The 20826-nt window shown below is 44.3% G+C and overlaps 1 protein-coding gene across 4 annotated transcripts in view; it reads right to left on the reverse strand.

Moving 5' to 3' along the window:
• Positions 1-10733, reverse strand: part of Tulp4 (TUB like protein 4) — a 133607-nt gene extending 122874 nt beyond the window's left edge. Inside the window, exon 1 of one of the 4 annotated variants that reach the window (XM_060373412.1) lies at positions 10715-10733. The gene's annotated coding sequence lies outside the window, so the exon portion shown is untranslated. Of the gene's footprint in view, positions 1-9673; positions 10192-10356; positions 10497-10714 lie in introns of those variants that run through there. The other 3 variants (XM_021635738.2, XM_021635737.2, XM_060373411.1) reach the window with 3 other exon arrangements.
• Positions 10734-20826: the final 10093 nt, after the last annotated feature.

Here is a 20826-nt window from a genome sequence, read left to right on the forward strand (position 1 = left end):
GGCATGATAGCAGAAGTCTTTAATCCCAGGGCAGGGACAGGGGCTGGGGCAGGGGGGCTGGGGCAGAGGTAGTGGCAGAGGCAGGCAGATTATCTGTGAGTTTGAAACCATCAAGTTCTAAATACTAACTCAGTGCAAAGACAGCCAAGGTTACATAGTGAGACTCTTGTCTCTAAATAAATAAATTAAATAAATAAAAAGACAGAAAGAAGGAAAGAAACAAACAACGTGTGCAGTAGAAACTATGGGAAAGAGACAAGTCTGCCTCCATAAAGCTGAAAAGCAAACAAACTGAAAATCCTTATAATATACATATAAGAAAATACAGTACACAGTAAATTCCAAGTTAAAAGAAAAAAAAAGCTACTTGCTGAAGTGCTTGCTCTATGGCTACTCTCACACATCGCACACTCACCAACACCCTCCGTCCCACCGCAGCCAGGGGCTCCTCTAAAGCAGGGCTTCACTGAAGCTTCCTCAGCCAAAGGCTACTGGCTCGAGTTTACACCATGACAAAACCAACTTGGGGAGGAAGGTTTCTTGGCTTATAGATACTAAATCCCAGTCCACAGAGGGAAGACAATGAAGGAACTCAAACCAGGAGGGAACTGGCAGGCAGGAGCTAATGCAGAAGCCATGGAGGGGTGCTCTTTACATGCTTGCTCAGCCTGCTTTCTCACAGAACCACCATGGGCTGGGCCCTCCCACGTCGATCACTAATTAAGAAAATTCCCTACAGGCTTACCTGCAGGCTGGTCTCATGGCAGTGGTGCTCAACCTTCCTAACGCTGTTCCCTTTAACACAGTTCTTCACGTTGTGGTGACCCCCAAGCATATAGTTGGTTTTGCTGCTACTTCCTATCCGCACTTTTACTACAGTTATGAATCATAATGCAAACATCTGTGCTTTCTGATCTTACATGATCCCTGTGGAAGGGCTGTTTGACCCCCCCCAAAGCAGTCTCAACCCAGAGATTGAGAACACTGTGGATATCTTATGGAGACAATGTCTCAAATGAGCTTCCCTACTATCAGATAACTCTTGCTCATGTCAAGTTGACATAAAACTAACCAGCACAGCCACCTCTTGTTTGTCTAACCATCGCTAACCAGTTGATTAGTTTTGGTTTTTTGAGGCAGGGATTTTTCTCTGCGTGGTCACGGCTGTCTTGGAACTCCATCTGTAGACTGAACTGGCCTTGAACTCAGAGATCTCCCTTCCTGCCTCAGCCTCCCAAGTGCTGGGGTAAAGAAAGGCATGCACTACCACACTTGGCTCTGCAGTCTCCTTGAACAGAAACCGTTTCTCTCCAAATCAATGAATGCATCAAACTCAACTACTTGGTGCCTGCAATAGCAGCCAAGTCAAAACAGACATGGAAATCCTAAGGGGAGCCTAAGGAGTGCCCAAGCCTGCGATGTCACAAATACACCAGCCATCAGCCTGAACAAGAAGAAAGCAGGGAAGGACCGTGAGGGAGACACCATCTCACACTACAGCTCTATTTTCTGCAGTAGCTAGAAATTCAGATACTCAAAGAAAAACATCTTCTCACATTTAGTTTCTTATCACATTTAGTAATTCAAGTTAAAGCTGGTCTATCCCTGAGCTGGAGAGCTGGCTCAGCAGTTAAGAACACTAGCTGCTCTTCCACAGAACCCAGGTTAAACTCAGAGTGTCCGCATGATGGGTCACAGTTGTCTAGAACTCCAGTCACCAAGGATACGATACTATCTTCTGGGATCTGTGGGCACCAGGCACATGTGTACACAGACATTCATACAGGCAAAACATCCATACATGTAAAATAAATAAGTTAAAGCTGATCTGCTTTAACAATATTCTGATTGGTAATTCTGTGTTTATTTGTTTTTATTTTGGTTTTTTTTTAAAAGGCACTGTCTATGTAGATCCTAGCTGGCTTAGAACTCTCTCTCTCAAGACCAGGCTAGCTTTGAACTCACAGAGATCCAAGTGCTGGCACTAAAGATGTGCACCACTATGCTCAGTAAAGTGTGACTGATTTAAACAATTTAAACCTAAACCGAGAACAAACAATTAAAATAGAGGATGTACTTCAAGTGTTCCAAATACAGTTTACTCTGTCGATGTAAGAATAGCATTAAGAACATCAGTCACATCAGCATACTAAAATCAAGAAACGGTGAGCATAGAGAGTTAATTTCGACACACAAAGTAACATGGAGACCAAGAAACAAGTTTTTGTTTGTTTGTTTGTTTGTTTGTTTGTTTGTTTGTTTTTAACAGAGAATAGCGTGTGGCCTTATAAGCTCTGAACTAATATTTCCATATTAGAAGGTTTACATTTCGGCAGGTTTTCTTCCAATAATGCTAGACAACCTATGTCGTAAGACAACTCTAAATCATTAGATGGTAAAAGTAGGTAAGATCAATTAGATACAAACTAGAGAAAAGAACTGGACCAAATCCTAAGTTTCTTGGAGCTCATTCATCTCTAACTTGTGAATGAGTCCAGACTCCACAACACACTTCCTCAGACACCTCACCACAGGGTCCACTTCCCTGCTTAACGGAGGCTCAACTCAAACCAATTTTGCTGACATTAACAATCTAGTAAAAGGCTTGCTAACTGACAAAATCTGCTTAGGTAGACCTCCAGAAACTGACAGTGCTCTCATACTTCCCCAAGTTCCCCTGGCTTTGTTCACACAACAGAAACAGATCAATTCCCCAAAACCAAGCATATGCTATCTTCCTGTGTCACAAGGAGAATGTTCACAATCTGAATATGGGTAAAGAACAACCAATAAGTTGTATCAATATGATCCCAGCAAGCCAAGATTACAGTTACTTCAAAAACACAGAAAGCCAAGAGACAAACTGATAGCCTAGCTCACAGAACTAAGATTGACAGTCCCACCATTTCTGAATCAAGTGATCAACCTGCCACCCCTCTATCGTACAATACCTTAGTGAATTAAATTTTTATAGGGTTGATTTCAAAGCACCTTATGACCACTGCTGATTCCATCTCTACCTCCGTGAAGGAAAGCATTTTCAGCCTAAGAAAAATCTACAATACTTAATATTTCTCACTCCTTTTTCTTAAACAAAAATGCACAATAAACACAAATCTCATTCATAGCAATACTTTCTATTGTCTCACAAAACTTTCAAAGCATTTTAATTGATAAAAACTTTAAAAATAAGCTGGGTATAATCCCAGCACTCCAGAGGCAGATGCAGGAGGATCACATGAGTTCCAAAACAGCCAGGGCTACATAAAGAACTCTGTCTCTGGGGCTAGAGAGAGATGGCTCAACAGTAAGACCATTGGCTACTCTTCCAGAGGTCCTGAGTTCAATTCCCAGCAACCACATGGTAGCTCATAACCATCTAAAATGTGACTTGATGCCCTCTTCTGGCATGCAGGTGTACATGCAGATAGAGTACACATATACATTAAGGAAATAAAATTAAAAAAAAAAGAGAACTTTATCTCAAAAAACTTTGAAAGTATACATTCCATATAGCAAATAAGCTTGTTCAAAATCCAGAAAAAACTGAGTCATCAGTCGAAATGAAAGAGTGACGTAATTAGGTAAAACTAAATTATGGTGATAATCTGTATACTTTGCACATTGGCACTTTGTTGATAATGGAGACCCAGTGATCACACAGAGAGTCCAGAGCTGGAGGGAGATGAAGAACAAAACAAAGCAAGATGCTATGACTCCAAGGAGGTGGGGATTAGTGTTCTAAGAAGCTGTCATGGACAGATTCTGGGCAGCACTCTGATCCCACACTATTTATCCACAAGCCCCTCAGAAGCTACAGAGTGAAGAGACAAAACAGTATTATGTGATCTTCATTCTCATTTCTGTTACAAGATTAAAATTATTACTAATGATATAAGGTAAGCAAACTGTGAGCCTTCAAGTGTTTATTAGGAGTTATGTTTTATTCAAGGCATTCAAAAATGATACAATTTCATTAATTTCCTATACATAAAACATCAGACTGGGTTCCTCACTTCATGAGAGAAAATAACAGGACTGAGAAAGGTTCAAATTGTCTGGTGAGGTTGGAAAAAGTGACCTGACTACTAACTACAATCATCTAATCGGTTCTCCCTGTGAGCCAATCTCCTTAAACCTTCTCCCAGAAGGATTAAACCCAAGACAGCTTTTTAAAGTCCCTATTTCTCTAATTTGACAAATACCAAAGTGTAATCAACAATTAGCAGTAGCTCCGACAACCTAACAATCAGCTCTACTGGTCAGGACCACAAGCCGAACTGGTCATGCTAACTTCCAAGCCCCGCCCACCCGTCCCTAGCAGGTGGTTGTCTGGGACTGAGAAAGAAAGGTGTCCTGCGAACACCCTGTGCGGGGCTAACCCACTCGCCTACTCTTCATTTCAGTCTAAACCGCCCCAGGACTAACAACAGCTCAGCCTGCTGCTCACCTGAGGACTGCTTCCTTACCACAGCCGCCAGCAGCACTGCTGTGCCCAAGCGAGGCGAGTCTGTTCCTGAGGGCCAGAAACAGCACAGAAGGTCATACTGGAAGGGATTCTATACAAGCTCGAGAACTCCCCAACTAGGGTCTGAAAAGTCACATACACATACTAACCAGGAGTAAGTACCTCAAAACAGTTTAGGCTAATCTTTCCCTTGTTAATGGAAAAACAGTAGAGTGACATCTATCTATAGCTTCTGAGTAGACTGTAAAATCACTGAGAAACAGAAGGGGGGGTGGAAGGAGCAGGAACGTTTTTAATTGTTTTCATGTACTTATTTGTTAAGACAGGGCCTTGCTATGGAGCCCAGGTTGGCCTTGAACTCACAATCCTTTTGCCAATTGGTAAGATGGTAAGCACCACACCCAACTGTGTTTTAATTTTAATCTTAATACACATGGTATATTGATACCACATAAGTACAAAAACTGCTACTCATTTACTGACATCAGAATATATATGTGTGTGTGTGTGTGTGTGTGTGTGTGTGTGTGGTTCTCAACCATATTTAAGGAGGAAAACAGCATAATTTTTAAAAGGCCTTAATAATCAAATTTTAATGTTGATAATAGTCTTCTATGAAGGCAAGAGAAGAAACCAAACTGGCACACTGACACAGGTCCTAATACATTAAAGGAAGATAATTAAAAGAAAAAGAGATTCCAAGTTCATCTGTTCATAGTCATTGATAGATAAACGGTAATCCATTCAGCATTTCTGAAAAACACATTTACTTTTAACTAAACAGGCAATAGGTGTCTATTTCCTTGTCTTCTCCTTTCTTTAGTTAAATGACTCCCATCTCTCCTTGTGACTTCTCAATCCTGTACCACGCCTGTAGAATGTCAACTGACAGAAAAACTATTCACCTACTCTCTTTATTCTCATTCTCTATGTGTGTTTGTGTGTATATGCCAACTTTTCCTATTATTTCTTAGGATAAATTCCTATTAACCATAGATATTCTAGGCCAAATACTATGTACATTTTTATTAGATAGCTCACAACTGCTCTTCAAATTAAAAACATTAATTTCTACCTCTTCTGCACCTGAGAATATATACATTGACCTTCATGTGTACTAGCCTGGGAATTACTACCATTCTCGTTCACACTCCACACTAGCAGATATCCAAATATTAATTACTAAAAGAAGGAATAGAAGTTATGTTAATACCATACTATAACTGATTTTAAGTTTTACCAAATTCACTTTCATTAATTAGGGTCTAAATTGCCAACTTAACAGCTGAAAATGGCATCTTAGTCCTAAAGTTAGGCTACCATACTAAAACGCAACTGTCCTCAGTATCCATGGGGGTTTGGATCTGATTTTTCTTGTGGAGTCTCTTCTCGTGGAGTCTCAGGTAGTCACTACCAATGCACAGGAAACACAAGAAATCAACTGATGTATTTAACACTATGGAAGCACAATCAGTACAGTTCAGTTTCTTCAATACCAGTACAAAGAGAAGACAGATGGAGAACCTATGGATGGACTTGAAGCCAGACACGGAAGTGGGTGCACACCTGTAATTCCAGTACTACCAAGGGGGTGGGGGTGCTTGATTTCAAGTCCAAGACCAGCCTGGTCTATGTAACGTTCTGGTCTACATAACATTTTGGGACAGCCAAAGGAGACAAGAAGAGGGGACAGCAAATGGGAAGGGGGGGGAATGCTAAACAAATTATTCAACTGCAATGTATAGACCTTATTTGGGTTTTCATTAAAACAACCACATGTAGATGATTCTCTAATTAATCTGTTCCTGTTTTTAGACCACATAGGTCATGACACATACATATGACAATCAGGGAGTGATAAATGGGTATATTTAATAAATTAAGTGTACATATGTGTATATTCTTTTTGAAGCATCACAGAGCAAACCCAGGACTTCTCACACTCTAGGCAAATGCTCATAGTGATGCGTTATGTTCCTAGTGAGAAATGGCTGGGGTGGCGGAGCACATGTGTAGTCAGAGGACATCTTGTAGGAGTCAATTCTCTCCTACCACATGGATTCGAAGACCAAACTCAGGTCATCAAGTTTAGCAGCAAGAACCTTTACCCACTGAGCCATTTTAATAACTCAGAAATTACTTTTTAATAATCATATGCATTGTGAGGAACCTATTTGGAGCAGCACTGAGACACAGACAAAACTACAAGGCAGTTGGATTTGCTTTTAAATAATCCAATGACAGGAAAGAAGAAATAACCCTAAAATAAGACTGAAGATGACAGATAAAATAAGCTGAGGGACAAATAAAACACCTCAGAATATACGTGTCTACCTTTTTTTAATGGTTAAAATGTTCCATAAGAAATAACTTAGAGCATGCTCAAGGTCCTAGGGTCAATATCAGTACCACCACAAACAACAACAATAATAAAGTTAACATTTAAGGAAAGATATTCAGCCGGGCGTGATGGTGCATAGCTCTAATCCCTGCACTCTGGGAGGCAGAGGCAAGCAGATCTCTATAAGTTCTCGGCCAGTCTGGTCTACAAAGTGAATCCAGAACAGCCTAGGCTACAAAGAGAAACCTTGTCTCAAAAACAAAAACAAACAAACAAACAAACAAAGCCCACAATGATAATAATATATAGATATTCCCATGTTCTTAGCTCCTTTTTCTAAAAGTGTTCAGTTTAGCTGTTTTTACAGCTCAACACATAATGAGATACTTCATATGTATTACTCTATTTTTCTAGCTTATCCAAGTATTTGTTCATTTATGTCAGTCTCAGTTATAAAGACATTCAAAATAGGGAAAATTCTGACCTTCTAACCCATGAATAAGCCCTGAGGACATCACACTAAGTGAAATAAGCCAGTCAGAAAATTAAAAAAAAAAAAAAATTCACTGGGTGGTTTTAATTGTATTCAGTACCTAAAACTGTTAGTGTCACAGAGGCAAAAGGGTGTTCCAGAAGCTAGGTTAAAGGAAAAACAAAGTTCTTGATTAAGGGGCTCCAGTCTGGAAACCTTAGTGGTAACTGTCTTTTAACAATGAAAGAACTTAATGCCACTTAACTGTTTAATAAAAGGGTATCCCAGCTTTTATTTGTATAATTTAGCATAAAATATTTTAATTATGTTAAAGTTTAAACTAAATAAGCATTGCCCAAGCCAAAAAAAAAAAGAAATCTGACATTGTAATCTCAGATTCCATGCAGTTTCAACAGCCTCGGTGTGGGCAAATGGTCTGAGATAATGAGACGTCACAGATGCTGAGCAGGAAGGAATGCAGCAACTGTATCACAGCATTCCATTCCGAGGTTTTACTCAATTTTAACTGTACTTTACCAACACATGCACAACTGGGCCACTCCCACTATCTTCACCTTTTCCCTCCACAGAAAACAGGAGAAAAATGGATGCTATGAATGTGGTCTAAGGCATGAAGCCACTGGCTGCCACCTACCTTAACCATACTCACTTCCTAAATCTAAGCTGAAGCAAACTTAGAGGGGAAAAAAAAAAAAAAAACCTGTTCACATTTGGTTCCATAAACTATCCAGAGAGAGAGCTGCAATCTGGCTTGAAGAAAGGCTGTTGTCTCCACCCCTCAGAATCAACAGTGATGCTTCAATTTAAAACTCTCTTCATAAAATTAATAATATTTTTTTTTAAAAACTCTCTTCAAGAGGCTGTGAAGAGCGAGCATATTAAGAGCACCTGCTGCTCTCGCAGAGGCCTGGATGTGGTTCCTAGCATCCACATCAGCTGGCTCGCCACCACCTGTAACTCCGGTTCCAGGGGATCCATCACCCTCTTCTGGCCTCATACACTCCAGCACAAACACATAAAATAAAACTAGAATAAAAAAGAGCAGAGGTATAAAAGGAGAGCAAGGAAGGATAAACTCATAAAATAAATTAGCTGGTTTCATGGTTCACCCATCCTTTGAAGATTAAAATTCCTTTTGCAGTTTTAGTGGGGGGAGTAATGACTCCCCAACTCTTAACCAAGCCCAACTCTTAGGTCTCCATGTGAAAACCATAAAGTTCGGTATGATCCACATTCATCATTTCTAAGTTACTTAAAATATGTGTAGTAAATACACTGTTATTCCTCAGAACATGGGTAAGGCTGGCTTTCTCCTCAGCCTCCAGACCTGAAATCTCCACAGAATGTTCAAAACGTTTTTCCTTGTGTGACTTCCTATAGCTCAGTACAGTATACTTGGATTCCAAGTCCGGGTGGGGCACCACCTCCCCATCACCTGACAACATGGCTACTTTCACAGCCCTCACTAAAACAGAGCTCTTCCATGTTTTAAGGAAAATTTCACTGTCTAGCAATTCTTTCACACGAATTGCTCTTCTTTAGCTGAGGAAGTAAATACTAGATTTTGCTATTCATAAAGTGCTCATACAATCATTTCTCCAACAATATCACAAGAAAAGACGAACGTGACTCTCTCTTCAGAATGTGGCTTATCGCTACGTTACTTCCGATCAGCTCCCAGTTGCCCACCTGAAGATTAGGAGTCTTCCGGTGGGTTTCCCGGATTGCAGCTCGGCTATGTGCAAAGAGCCAGCCACTTCCCATCAATCCCAAACTGGAACTCTCCAAGAACACAGCACCATCCCCCTGGGCTTTCTGCAAGAACTAAACTCCCACCAAGGAGTGGAGACTCCAGATACAGAAAAACTGGTCAAACTAAGAGAATCTCGAAACCGTCTTTTGCATGCCTCTAAACCTTAGGAACAACTGCCCTCCTGAAACCTGCTACATGGACTTAAGAAAATGCCCTTAAGTTGCTCGACCACTGTAAACCAAAAAGGTGGGCCTGGTGCGGTGGAGGCGCAAGCCCTCATTCTCAGCTCTGGAGGCAGAGACAGACCATCTCCGTCAGTACCAGGTCAGCTGGTCTACCTAGCGAGTTTCCGGCCAGCCAGAGCTAAGCAGACCCTGTCTCAATAATAAAATTACAAAGCAACAACAACATGCAGAACACTTTAAAGAGGAGAGTCCCCACGTAATGAAACCCTGAAAACAGAGTTCCCTACCTAACGGAACCGATTATCCCCAGAGAGTGGGGTTACCTGGGCGGATTGGCAGACAGATAGAATAGGTCCCTAAGCGACATCAACCTCACCGATGATTGTCAACCCCTCCACCTTCAAATCAAGCCACAAAGCTCGATGGCCCTCACCTTCCCATCCGAGTGGTGCCTCCACCGAAAGAAGCGGACACCCCCTTGCTAACTGCCCCCAAACCGTGAAACTTCGCATCAGCATCAGGAGCTGGGTTAGGAGGGCGCAGGAGAAAAAGAGGAAGGGTTGGTGCTGGGAGCGGAATCTCCGTGGTTTGCCAGAGGAAACCGCACAGGCTCCAGACAGCAGAAGCGCCGGGATTTCCATGCAGCTGCCACGACAGGTGACCCGGCCGCTTTGCAGACACCCCGCTCACCGCGGGGCTCGGCTGAAGGTGGGGAGGGCAGGAAGGGAGGGAAGGGAGAGCCTCCTCGGGACCCCGAGGCCGACAGAGCCGCGACGGCCGGCGGGGAGGCCGGGCCACCACAGCCCGTCTCCCCGGGAAAACCAACCGTTGGCAGGGATTTGTCTGTCTCCACAATTAAGAAGAAGAAGAAAAATGGCTCCAAGCCAAACGCCTTCTGCTTTACACACACACGCCCGGGCTCCCCGGCCGGCCCATTTCCTAGCACGCCGGAACAAAAGGCGAACGAGGGAGCGAGCGAGCGAGCGAGTAGGGCGCGGGCCGCCCGAGCTGGGGGTCCGCGGAGGAGCCCCGCGCCGGCCGCCCCCGCCGCCCGGCCCCCGCCGCCCCCGCGGGCCCCGCCGCCCCGACCCTCCCGGCCGCCCGCCGCAGCCTCACCTCCCGAGCGGCCGTGACGGCGCCCCCGCGCCTCCCCGCCTCCGCCTCCGGCAGCCCCTCGGCGCCGCCGCCGCCGCCGCCGCCGCCGCCTCCCCCCCGCGTCTGGGCCGAGACTCCGCCTCCCTCGGCCGCCGCCGCCGCCAGTCCGGCTGGGGGGGCCCACGTGACGGCGCCACGTGACCCGCCGCCTCCCCGGCCCGCCCGCCGCGGGTGGCGCTGCCCCGAGCGCGCGCGCAGGGTGCGGCGGACTCGGGCCTCCCACGCGCCGCCGCTCCGCTCCCGGGGCTCCAGCCGCTCCCGCCCGGCGGCGGCCGCCCCCGCCTGTGCACCGCGGCGCCCGACCCTCCCAGAAGCTCACCTCCTCCCGCGTCCTCACACGCGGAACGGTCGGGGGCTGCCAGCGGGGGCCGGAAGTGGGCATCACGCCTCTCCCACCCGGAGCCGCCAGGGAGCACAGGGCGGCTTGCGCCGTGAGCCAGCGTAGCTCCCCTGGAAACAGTCATTCAAGTGGCTTCGGTGCTGCTGCCGCTGCTGTCAGTCCTCCCTCCAGTTGCGTTAAGGGAGGACAGAATCCGTGGTGCCATTTTTAAGCCACACAGGCACAGCCTTTACCCGCCCACCCACCCCCCTGTTAAATTCATGTGCTGAGGACGGAAACTTCAGCCACCCCTCCGTTTTCCACCGTTACAAAGAAAGCGTTGCTGAGTGTAGACAAGGCATGGTTTAAAATTTAAAAATAGACAAGATCAGCATCTTTCCTTGAGGCAAGGCTAAGAACACCAGACGGTCTTTACAAGCTTTGGGTGCTGTTTTCTATTTCTGCGTATTTGCAAACGTTTAAAAGCATCTTACGACTTTGTGTTCGTGTGTTACAGACAGGGTCTTTTTTATGTAGTGTAGGCTGTCCTCAAACTCAGTTCTCCTGCCTCAGCCTCTTCAAGCCACCATGCATAGCCCGTTCATATTTTTAAATTAGCCTTTCGCTAATTCTAAGTAAGTCCATCAGGTTCTAAAACTCCATGCTTGAGATTTCACAAGTGCTAATAAATGTTTCTGTTTCTGTTTGTTTTTGAGACAGGGTCTCACTATACAGCCTGGATCTCTGTAGACCAGGCCCTCATGGAACACACCGAGAGCCTGAACAACACGGATATTCTTTCCTGTTGTAAACACTCTTCTGCTAGCACTGTATATTTAGTTTTCTATTCTTTCTGCTCTCTGCTTCGCAACCGCCTTCTATGCCTCACTGCATCCCTTCCCTGTTAAAGCTCCGCTCACTTTCATGACATTTTCAGAAGGAAGCTGGCTTGCTTAAGACCTCCAGCTTGGGTTTCACTTGGGGACTCACAGTTATCTGTTAAGTTGGTTATGAATCTGAATTTTATACTTGTAAAACCTTTCTAATTGTGGAATGAAGAGAGTTGCCTCTTATTTAGAAATCTGGAGCAACTGGGAGTCATTAGAAGGGCGATTTGGCAAAGGGGGCCCTTCTACTGGCCTCTGAAATCCCACTGGCCCAGTCAATTTCATTTTGTTGTGTTTAAAATACTTTTTCAATATTAGAATTTTATAACACAGTTGAAGAAATTAAACCAATATACAATAACTGCTGAAGACAATCACTACAGGGAACATCTCTCTCTTGTCCAGTGTTACTGGCTGTAGTAACCTGCTTTCCCTTGCCTCTGAGTTCAAGTTTGAGAAAAACTTACTACCCTGGTTAGGGTATTAAGCTGTGAGGAATGTGAGACATTTCTTTGAACATTACACTCTTCTATCCTGGGGTCACACAGTGAGGTCAGAGTTGACCTGCTAGCCAGTCTGGTTAATAGTACGATGACACAATTGTGATGTAAATAGTGTGTACTCTCCAGTGTGTGACTGAACCTCTGTGATGGAGGATGGGAATAGCATGACGGTGGAGCACCACTATGCTGCCCTGCCCTAAAAGTGGTCCAGCAGGCACAAGGGCTCTGCAGTTATCCCTAGGTGGATGGTTGGTCTCCCTACCTCTCCATCCACCTTCTGACACCCTGTTACTAAGATACCCAAGAGATCCTGTCACTGAGTCGCTTTCCTGTCACCCCACTACCCTCCCTACAGTATCCCTGTAGGTGTCTCCCCTCCCTCTTGGCTGCAACAAAATCTAAAGCCCCAAGAATTTGCTGATTCAGCCCTTCAGCCACCAAGATATTCAGCACAGGCACATGGATCCTGGACATAGGGTGATGGCAAAGGAGCCAGAGCTTTTGGAGAATAAGACGGAAGCCTTTAGTCTTTCGATTTGTTCTGAGAGCCAAAAATCTTTGTGCCAGCTTGGGCTCCATTATTGGAAACACAGCATGCATTACAAAGAATCAAATGCCCGCATCCCCTGGGCTGCTCTGAGCCGTGCCCAGGGGCATGGATTCCTACCAGTCACGTATAGAGGAACTGTGGTAAGTACAGGACAGATTGTGAGGATGAGCGTGGTGGGTAAGGATTCTAGTCACTGTAATGTCTCATGATGTCAAACAGTTTCACACATAGCTGCTGAGGATAAGAACGTTTAACCCCAAAGGAACATAAGCTCAGCTAGTGGTGTCTGAAATTAATCATGGTGGGAGAGGTTTGCCATGTCGTCATTTACTGAGCGCCTGCTCTGGACCAGGCTCTGTCCAAAATAAATGCTGTGTGGGGATTTGCAGGATGGGGCCTGGTCCAGATAAGGAAAGCCCCCCTGACAGTGACCCTAGAAGAATTGGATGGCCAGCCTTGACTGTCGTCTTGGATCTGCTGTATCTCTCTGATGAACTGGGCTGGACCCTCAGAACAATTTCAGTTCCTTAGAGCCTGAAGCTCCAGTCAGCCAAATGCTTCCTCTTCCGCATTCTTTTCAGTGCCTCCCAGAGCAGAGTCACCCAATGCAGAGGAGAGGACCCAATGCCCAGGACCAACATGACTGCTTGGCTCCCTATGAGAGGGGAAAATGGAAAACGGGAGAAAATGGCTTTGCAAAGTTAGATCAAACTTTTGTATTTGCCTCCTATGTGCAATCTGAAAGCAGAGATGACGTGGGTGTCGTGCCGAAATGGGCCTGCAGTTGGAGCACCCTTCTCCTTCATCACAGTTCGTTGGTCTAAAGGGCCTTGCTTAACCCAAAGGCTTTTATCTGTTTCTGGAAATACGTTGACAGTGCCTCACCTCTTGCTGCTGTTTTCTGACAGGGTCTTACTGTGTGCCGTAGGCTTGCTTGGAACTCGTGATCTTCCTGCATTATCTTCCCGAATGCTGGATGACAAGTATACCTGGTCGTTGATTAGCAGAAATCTCTAGAAAGGAAAAGTTATTTATAAAAGAAAATCACATTCCTGTAGGGGAAATGAGACCAATAACCAATAACTTCCTTGCATAAGGCTGTCAAGACCAGTGGCTGAGGGGTTGGGAAGATTCAGAAGTGAAGTTATTGAGAGAGCAGAGGGAGATGAGCTCTGGGGCTCGTGCATTAGGTTATAGCGAGGCTCTAAGGGGTTATATGCTGGAACAACAATTTTGACCCAAACTTCAAGATGCAGCTGCCATCTAGGAATCAGCTACCATGGAGTTGGCAGCAAAATCAGAAAGCAAACATATTAACCCCATTGTCTCACCAATTTATATAATCCATTTGTTCTATTATGTTTCATTTTGTTTTAGCCACCTTGTGGAAGTATGATTCAAAACTCCTGAAGCTGTAACAGAAACTGGGGGCAGAGCTCAGTGGTGGAGCATTGTATTAATGGCTTTTTATTGCTGTGATAAAACGCCATGACTAAGGCAACTTCCAGAAGGAAGGTTTATGTGGGCTTATGGTTTCAAAGGGTCCATCACAGCAGGGAATCGTGGCAGCAGGGACGGCTGAGAGCTCACATCTTGAACCAGAGCATGAGGTAGAAAGAATGAGCTGGGAACGGCTCTTGCCTTCTGAAACCTCAAAGCCTGCCCCAGTGCCACACTTCTTCCAGTGAGGCCACACCTTCTAAACTTACCCAAACGGAGCCATCGACTGATGACCAAGTGTTCAAACACCGGAGCCTCTCCTTCAAACCACAACCAGCATGTCATTAGCTGAGCCCACTCCTCAGCCCCACACCCAAAACAAAAACTCAATTTCAGAAGACCATATGGGGCTAGAGAGATGGCTCAGCAGTTAAGAGCAAATGTTCTTGCAAGGGTCCTATGTTCACTTTCCCAGCACCCACAGGGCATCTCACAAACGTCCATAACTCCAGTTCCAGGGGATCCAGTGGCTTTTTCTGACTTTCCCAGGCACCAGGCATGGACATGGTACACAGACATTCAGGCAAAATTCATATATATATATATTAGAGCTTTTTTTAAAAAAAAAAAAAAAGAAAAGAAAAGAAAGGACAAGATCAAATGGCCTGGGTTGTACCTCATACTCGCCTTGGTGCTTAGGTAATGTGGGCACATAGCTACTTCTCTCCAGCCTGCATGGTTTAGTCTGTGAATGGGAAGAGGGCATTGGTGTCTGAATCTTTGAACTCTCCATTTTTATGCTGCATGTTTTGGGGAGGGTTTTTTTTTTTCTCTCTCTCTCTCTTCTTTAAGATATGGTCTCCGCTGGTTGTGATGGCGCACATTGGTAGGATTTGCTGAAGGAGGCAGAGGCAGCAGGATCACGAGTTCGAGGCCAGCCAGGGCTACACAGTTAAAAAAAAAAAAAAAGACAGTAGTCTTTTCAAAGGGGAAGGGAGGGGTTGGGAGGGGAGGAGGGAGGGAGCTACAGGGGGAATACAAAGTGAATAAAGTATAATTAATAAAAAAAATTAAAAAATGATATTGTCTCCCTATGTAGTTCAAACTGGGCTTGAACTTGTGGCACGTCCTTTTGGCTCAGCCTCTTGAGAGGTGGGATGCTGAGATTCATAAGCCTGTGTCATTATGACCAGTTCTGACTTTTGTTGTCAGTGGTAGTTGGGGGGTATGCCTTTTTTATTGAAGTCCACGAATAAAGAAAAGTAGATTTAACTTTCTGACTTAGGACTTCTCTGTGGTTTAGAATATTTATAACAACCTCCCATGGGCAATTTTGGTTCCGTTTTTATGAAGCCATGTGAAACTGAGGAACAAGGCTAACTACAAGGTAGTATAAGGCATGACTATGCAACTTTACACACCAGCCAAATAAAACCACTGAGTACCAAAGAGAAAGTACCAAAAAAGGTTTGCAAGGGCTAGACCTCTCAATTGTATTGCACCTCCCCACATCAAGTTTACTTCAGTTTATAATAAGGAGGGGGGAAATGCATTTTAAAGTTTAATTTCTACCCTTACCCATCTTTTCTATTTCTGTCCCTCCTGCACCACTCATCATTTTACTCCTTTGACTCTGAGTCCAAGATACACTTTATAGCCAGTTACATAGTAGCCAGTTAAGCAGGTAGGGTGGCTCATAGCTTTAATCTCAGCACTTGGGAGGCAGAGACAGGTGGATCTCTTTGAGTTTGAGGCCAGCCTGGTCTACATAGTGAGCTCCAGGTCAGCCAGAGACACACAGTGAGGCCCTGTCTGGAAAGAGAATTACAATAGCCAGTTAACAGTCCCTAACAGGACCGATATTCAGAAGCTTACCCTATTTTGGAGGTGTCTGTCATAAACTTTCTGAGAATATGTTATATGTACCAATAACCTTTCTCCTTTAATTTTTTACATTTATTTATTTATTTATTTAGAGCATGTGTGTGTGTGTATGATAGTGCATGTGCAGAGGTCAGAGGGCAGTTTGCAGGACTGGCTGTCAGGCTTAGCTGAAAGCACCTTTATCCAATTAAGACATCTCATAGGTCGTTGTCTGCTTCTTAATGAGATTTAACTAAAAATCTCCCTCCCTCTCCCTATACAGCTCCCCAGGAAACAGGTAAACTTGAAGTAGAGAAGTGCAATGCTACTCTGGGTCCTTAATTTTTAAGCCTATAAAAGGAGAAGTATAACTCCAACTTGAGAACGGCTAACTGCCCCTGCAGACAGTCCATTATCTGTGGTGGCTGCTGCCATCTTGTGACCAGGAAAGGAAGCAGCCAACACAGGGCAGTGGCACAGAAGTGACAGCAGCTCTCAGAAACCGCCCTGTGTGTGTTCCACTCGAGTTGGCAACCTTGAGATGGAATGCTTCAGCATGCTAAGTCTGCCTCCCTCTTAATTACAAAATCTTCTCAGCTGTTCCAATACGTATTTGGGTCTGAGGACCTCGGTGACCTTTACATCCACCTGATTGTGATTCCAGGCCTGTGGATTTGTGTCACCATTTACCCTGAAGCGCCACAAAAAGACTTTAAAAAGAGACACGCAAGAAAACGAAATATAGGAGTCATATGTAAAGTTAGTAGAAATCATTAGATTCTTCTGAGAAGTACAAGACACAGGCCTGTAACCCAAGCACTTGGGAGGTAGAGGCAGGAGATAAGGAGTTGAAGGCCAGCCTTTGTCTCATACTGTGACTGAGGCCAGCCTGGGCTACATGAAACCCAGTCTCAAAACAAAACCAACCTACCAACCAGCCAACCAATCAACCCCCCAAAAAAGCAGATAATAGCTGGGCATGGGGGGTGCATACCGTAGATGTCAGCACTCAGGGAGGCCAGGCAGGTGGATTGTGAGTTCGAGGCCAGCCTGGTCTACAAAGGAAGTTGAGGATAGCCAGAGCTACATAGAGAAACCCTGTCTCAAAACAAAACAGGTAAGATGCAATAATGTACTGGAATCTACAAATACTTAGTAAAGTCATCTTTCTAATTAAAATAGGTGCTTAAACCATTATCTTTTTTTATATAATTGTTAGTTTTAATCTAAATGCTAGCCGTTTTCATTTTAACCAGAAAAAAAAATTCTTAGATCTTTTCAAAACTGCAAACTAAAGGCTTGAAAAGTGATGCTTCCCAATAGACTAAAATATCAATTATTATTTACATAATTATATATTGCTCCAAAGAGAATGATTTGTTAATCATTTAATAAGTAACTTACACATGAATAAAACTAGACAGAGGGCCACATGCGAGGGCTCGAGCCTTTACAGTACTTTGGAGGAGTTTGCAGGAAGACTGCCACAAGGTCAAAGCACCTGGGCTGCATAGCGAACTCCAAGCCATCATCAGCAATGGTGCAGAAACCTGCCTCAAAACAAAACAGTAACAGAAACTGACAGAGGAAGAAAATGTCTGAAGGACCTATTAAAGTGCTCTGTACATTCTAGACTCCAGAAGTGAGCAAGCCCAGCAATGGCGTGAGTCTATTAAAACAACCTTACAGCTACAAAATAACCATGAATTTTGGATTCTATAGCAAAACTGTAGACTGTCTACAATATCCTTTCAGATGAGAGCCCTCTTCTTCAGCAGGGCCAGGCAAACTGATGCTCGTCCAGGGAACAAACCAGAAGCTGCTGAGTCTGGCTTCCAATAAAGTAGCTAAGAAGGAGGAGTGCTTTCTTCACTGTCTCTTTTGTCCGCCAGGTAGCTGCCAAGAACGTGAAGCCAGGGAACAAGACAGAGAGAAAAGGGCTGAGCTCCCATGTCTCCTCTGATGGAGAGCTGCCAATCAACAAGAGACGCGTGCACAGGAAGGCTAGAGGAGGACAAAGCCAATGTTACTCTGTTAAGCCTTGGAAAACTTCAGCCAATATCACTAAATATAAATACTAACCATAAGGGTGTAACCAGAGTTAGACAAGTGTTTAACCTGAGGAGAAAAGGAAGCAAGTTCAAGTTCACCATTGTATTACCAGTCCTAGTGCCTCCCATGACAGCAGGAAGCAATAGGATGTGTGATGCATGGATGGATGGATGGATGGATGCATAGATGAATAAAACCAGTGGATGAGTGGAAAGAAGAATTTTAAAAGAAGGAAGATCAATTTCGGCTCATTTCCCTAGGGTTCAAATAAGGGTCCATGTCCTAAGTTTCCAGAACCTCTCAAAAATAAAACCACTAAGTGGAGAGGTAGGATTTACATATGAGCTCATGGGAACACACTTCATATTTAAACCTTCATACCGATCATATAAAATCTAGAATAATTTGAAACTAAGTAGTCTAAATTCTCACCAAATAATTCATGTAAGAAAGACGAGATCAAGCTGGCTTCAGAGGAGGGCTTATCTGTAAGTGTTAAAGCATAGACCAGGTAATTTCTTGACACGGGTGTGAGATGATAAAGTTCAATCTTGGGAATGTGGTTACATTAGTCTTGCCCCGACGGTCTTTGATCGTTTAAATAAAGCAACTGCGTAGATCCATTAAGAGTCTACCTTCAGCTACTTACAGTATGGGGCACGGGATTGCAGAGGCGGCTCAGCAGTTAAGAGCGCTGGCTGCTGTTCCAGAAGACCTGGGTCTGACTGTCAGCACCCACGTGGGAACTCAAAACCACCTATAACTCCGGTTCCAGGGAGTCAGATGAAATTTTAAAGAAATAACTGAAAAATTTTAAAGTATTGAGCACTGTTTTAGATACGTACTCGCTTTTCATCTGGGGAGCAGGGATTAGGGATTGGACCAGGCCCTTCCGGACTCTTCATGCCAGGTACTCACTCCACACTGAGCCACACACCCTTACCCGCATCTTGATTTTTAATCTGTGTCTGTCTGTCTTCCTTTTTTTTTTTTTTTTTTTGTTTTGTTTTTAAAGACTGGCCCCAGACTCACCGTACAGCTGAGGATGCTTGAACTCTTGATTCTCCTTCTGTCTCCCTACTACGTGTGTTACTCTGGCTGGATTTTTGCTTCTTAAGTGGAGAGATGGCTCAGCAGTTAAGAACACTTGCTGCTCTTGCATATTTGATTCCTCACACTCACACGGTAGTTATAGGGGACATGACGCCTTTCTCTGGACTCCATGGGCGCCAGGCATGCTTGAGCTGCACCTACATACTTACAGGAAAACACTCAGACCCATAAAAGTAAAATTTTTAAAAATGCATGTATTCAAATGAGCTTCAGATGATATATCAAAGCAATTATCATAAACTGCGCATTCAAATGAAGGCCAGCTTCTTCTGATGCTCTGACTTTGTGATCCTGACACAGCAAGTGACAAAAATGAGCATCAACTAATGTAGCAATAGAAAGTGTTTGTGAGCTGGGTATGGTGGTGCATGCCTGTAATCCTAGCACTCAGGGAGGCAGAGACAGGTGGATCTCTGTGAGTTCAAAGCTAGCCTGCTCTACAAAGTGAATCCAGGACAGCCACGGCTATACAGCAAAACCCCGTCTCAAACAAAACAAACAAACAAACAAAAAACAAAACCCTAAATGGTACACGATACGTTCAGAAGATGAGAGAGAAAATTAAGCTGGCAAGCCCTTATGTCTCTTAAAGCAGAAATCTAAATATGAATATCTGCCTTAATAAGACAGGAGGATGGCTAGCACAGTGACACGCACCTATAATCCCAGCACTAGGGAGGCTCTGCAAGATGAAAGAGTGCCACAAGTGCAAGGCCAGCCTGGGCTACACAGTGACATCCTTGGAGACAGCAATAATACAGCTCAGTTGGTAGAGTGTGAGCCTAGCATGAATGAAGCCCTGGGTTCAGTCCCTATGGCACCGCAAACAGTGGAGTGGAGTACCTGCATTCCAGCACTTACAGGGTGGAGACAGGAAGATCGGAAGTTCAAGGCCATCCTCTGCTACATAGAGAGTTTAAGGTCTGTGAAGGATACACAAGACCTGTCTCAAACACAAAAATAAGGCCAGCGAGATGGCTCAGTAGGTGAAGGTGCTTGCCACCTTCACAGACCCGAATTCCATCCCCAGAGCCCACATGGGACCAGAGAACTGACTCCTTCAAGCCATTCTCTCACTTCCACACACACTAGCACTCGCACACACACTAAATAAATGCAATAAAAACTTAAACTAAAAAAGCATACACGATTGATATTAAAAAGCTTAATGAGACAACACGAAGCATATAAATGGGGTAGAGTCCTAGAAGTCACGGTCATGTAGAAAAAAATCGGTTTAAATTTGCTCCACATGCTACGTCTTACTGACCTTGCTGCATTTCTTAAGGAATATGAGAGATGTGATAGGCGAGTTCCATGGCAACGTGGACTTAGTGAGACCTGGCCCTTTCCTTGACATCCCTCGTTTCTATGCCAGAGGTAAGATGGAAAAACCTGTAACGCACTGTGAATGAACTTAAAGAAAAAACTACTTATGTGGTCTACATGTTAGGATAACAAAATTATTTTGGATAATGTCGTGGCCTAGAATGCTCTTTTTCTTATGATAATTATACTATTTTAAAGGCCTCTGGCAGCTGAAAATATGCTCTGTGACTACGTATGTATACACACATATGCACACAAACACACACATGTCATATACGGACTGGAGAAATGGCTCAGATGACATGGGTTCAATTCCTGAGACTCACATCAGGTGAGTCCCAGGCTCCAAAACACTTGTAACCCCAGCCGTAGGTG

Source organism: Meriones unguiculatus, chromosome 20, assembly GCF_030254825.1.
Source record: "Meriones unguiculatus strain TT.TT164.6M chromosome 20, Bangor_MerUng_6.1, whole genome shotgun sequence".
Lineage (NCBI taxonomy): Eukaryota > Metazoa > Chordata > Mammalia > Rodentia > Muridae > Meriones > Meriones unguiculatus.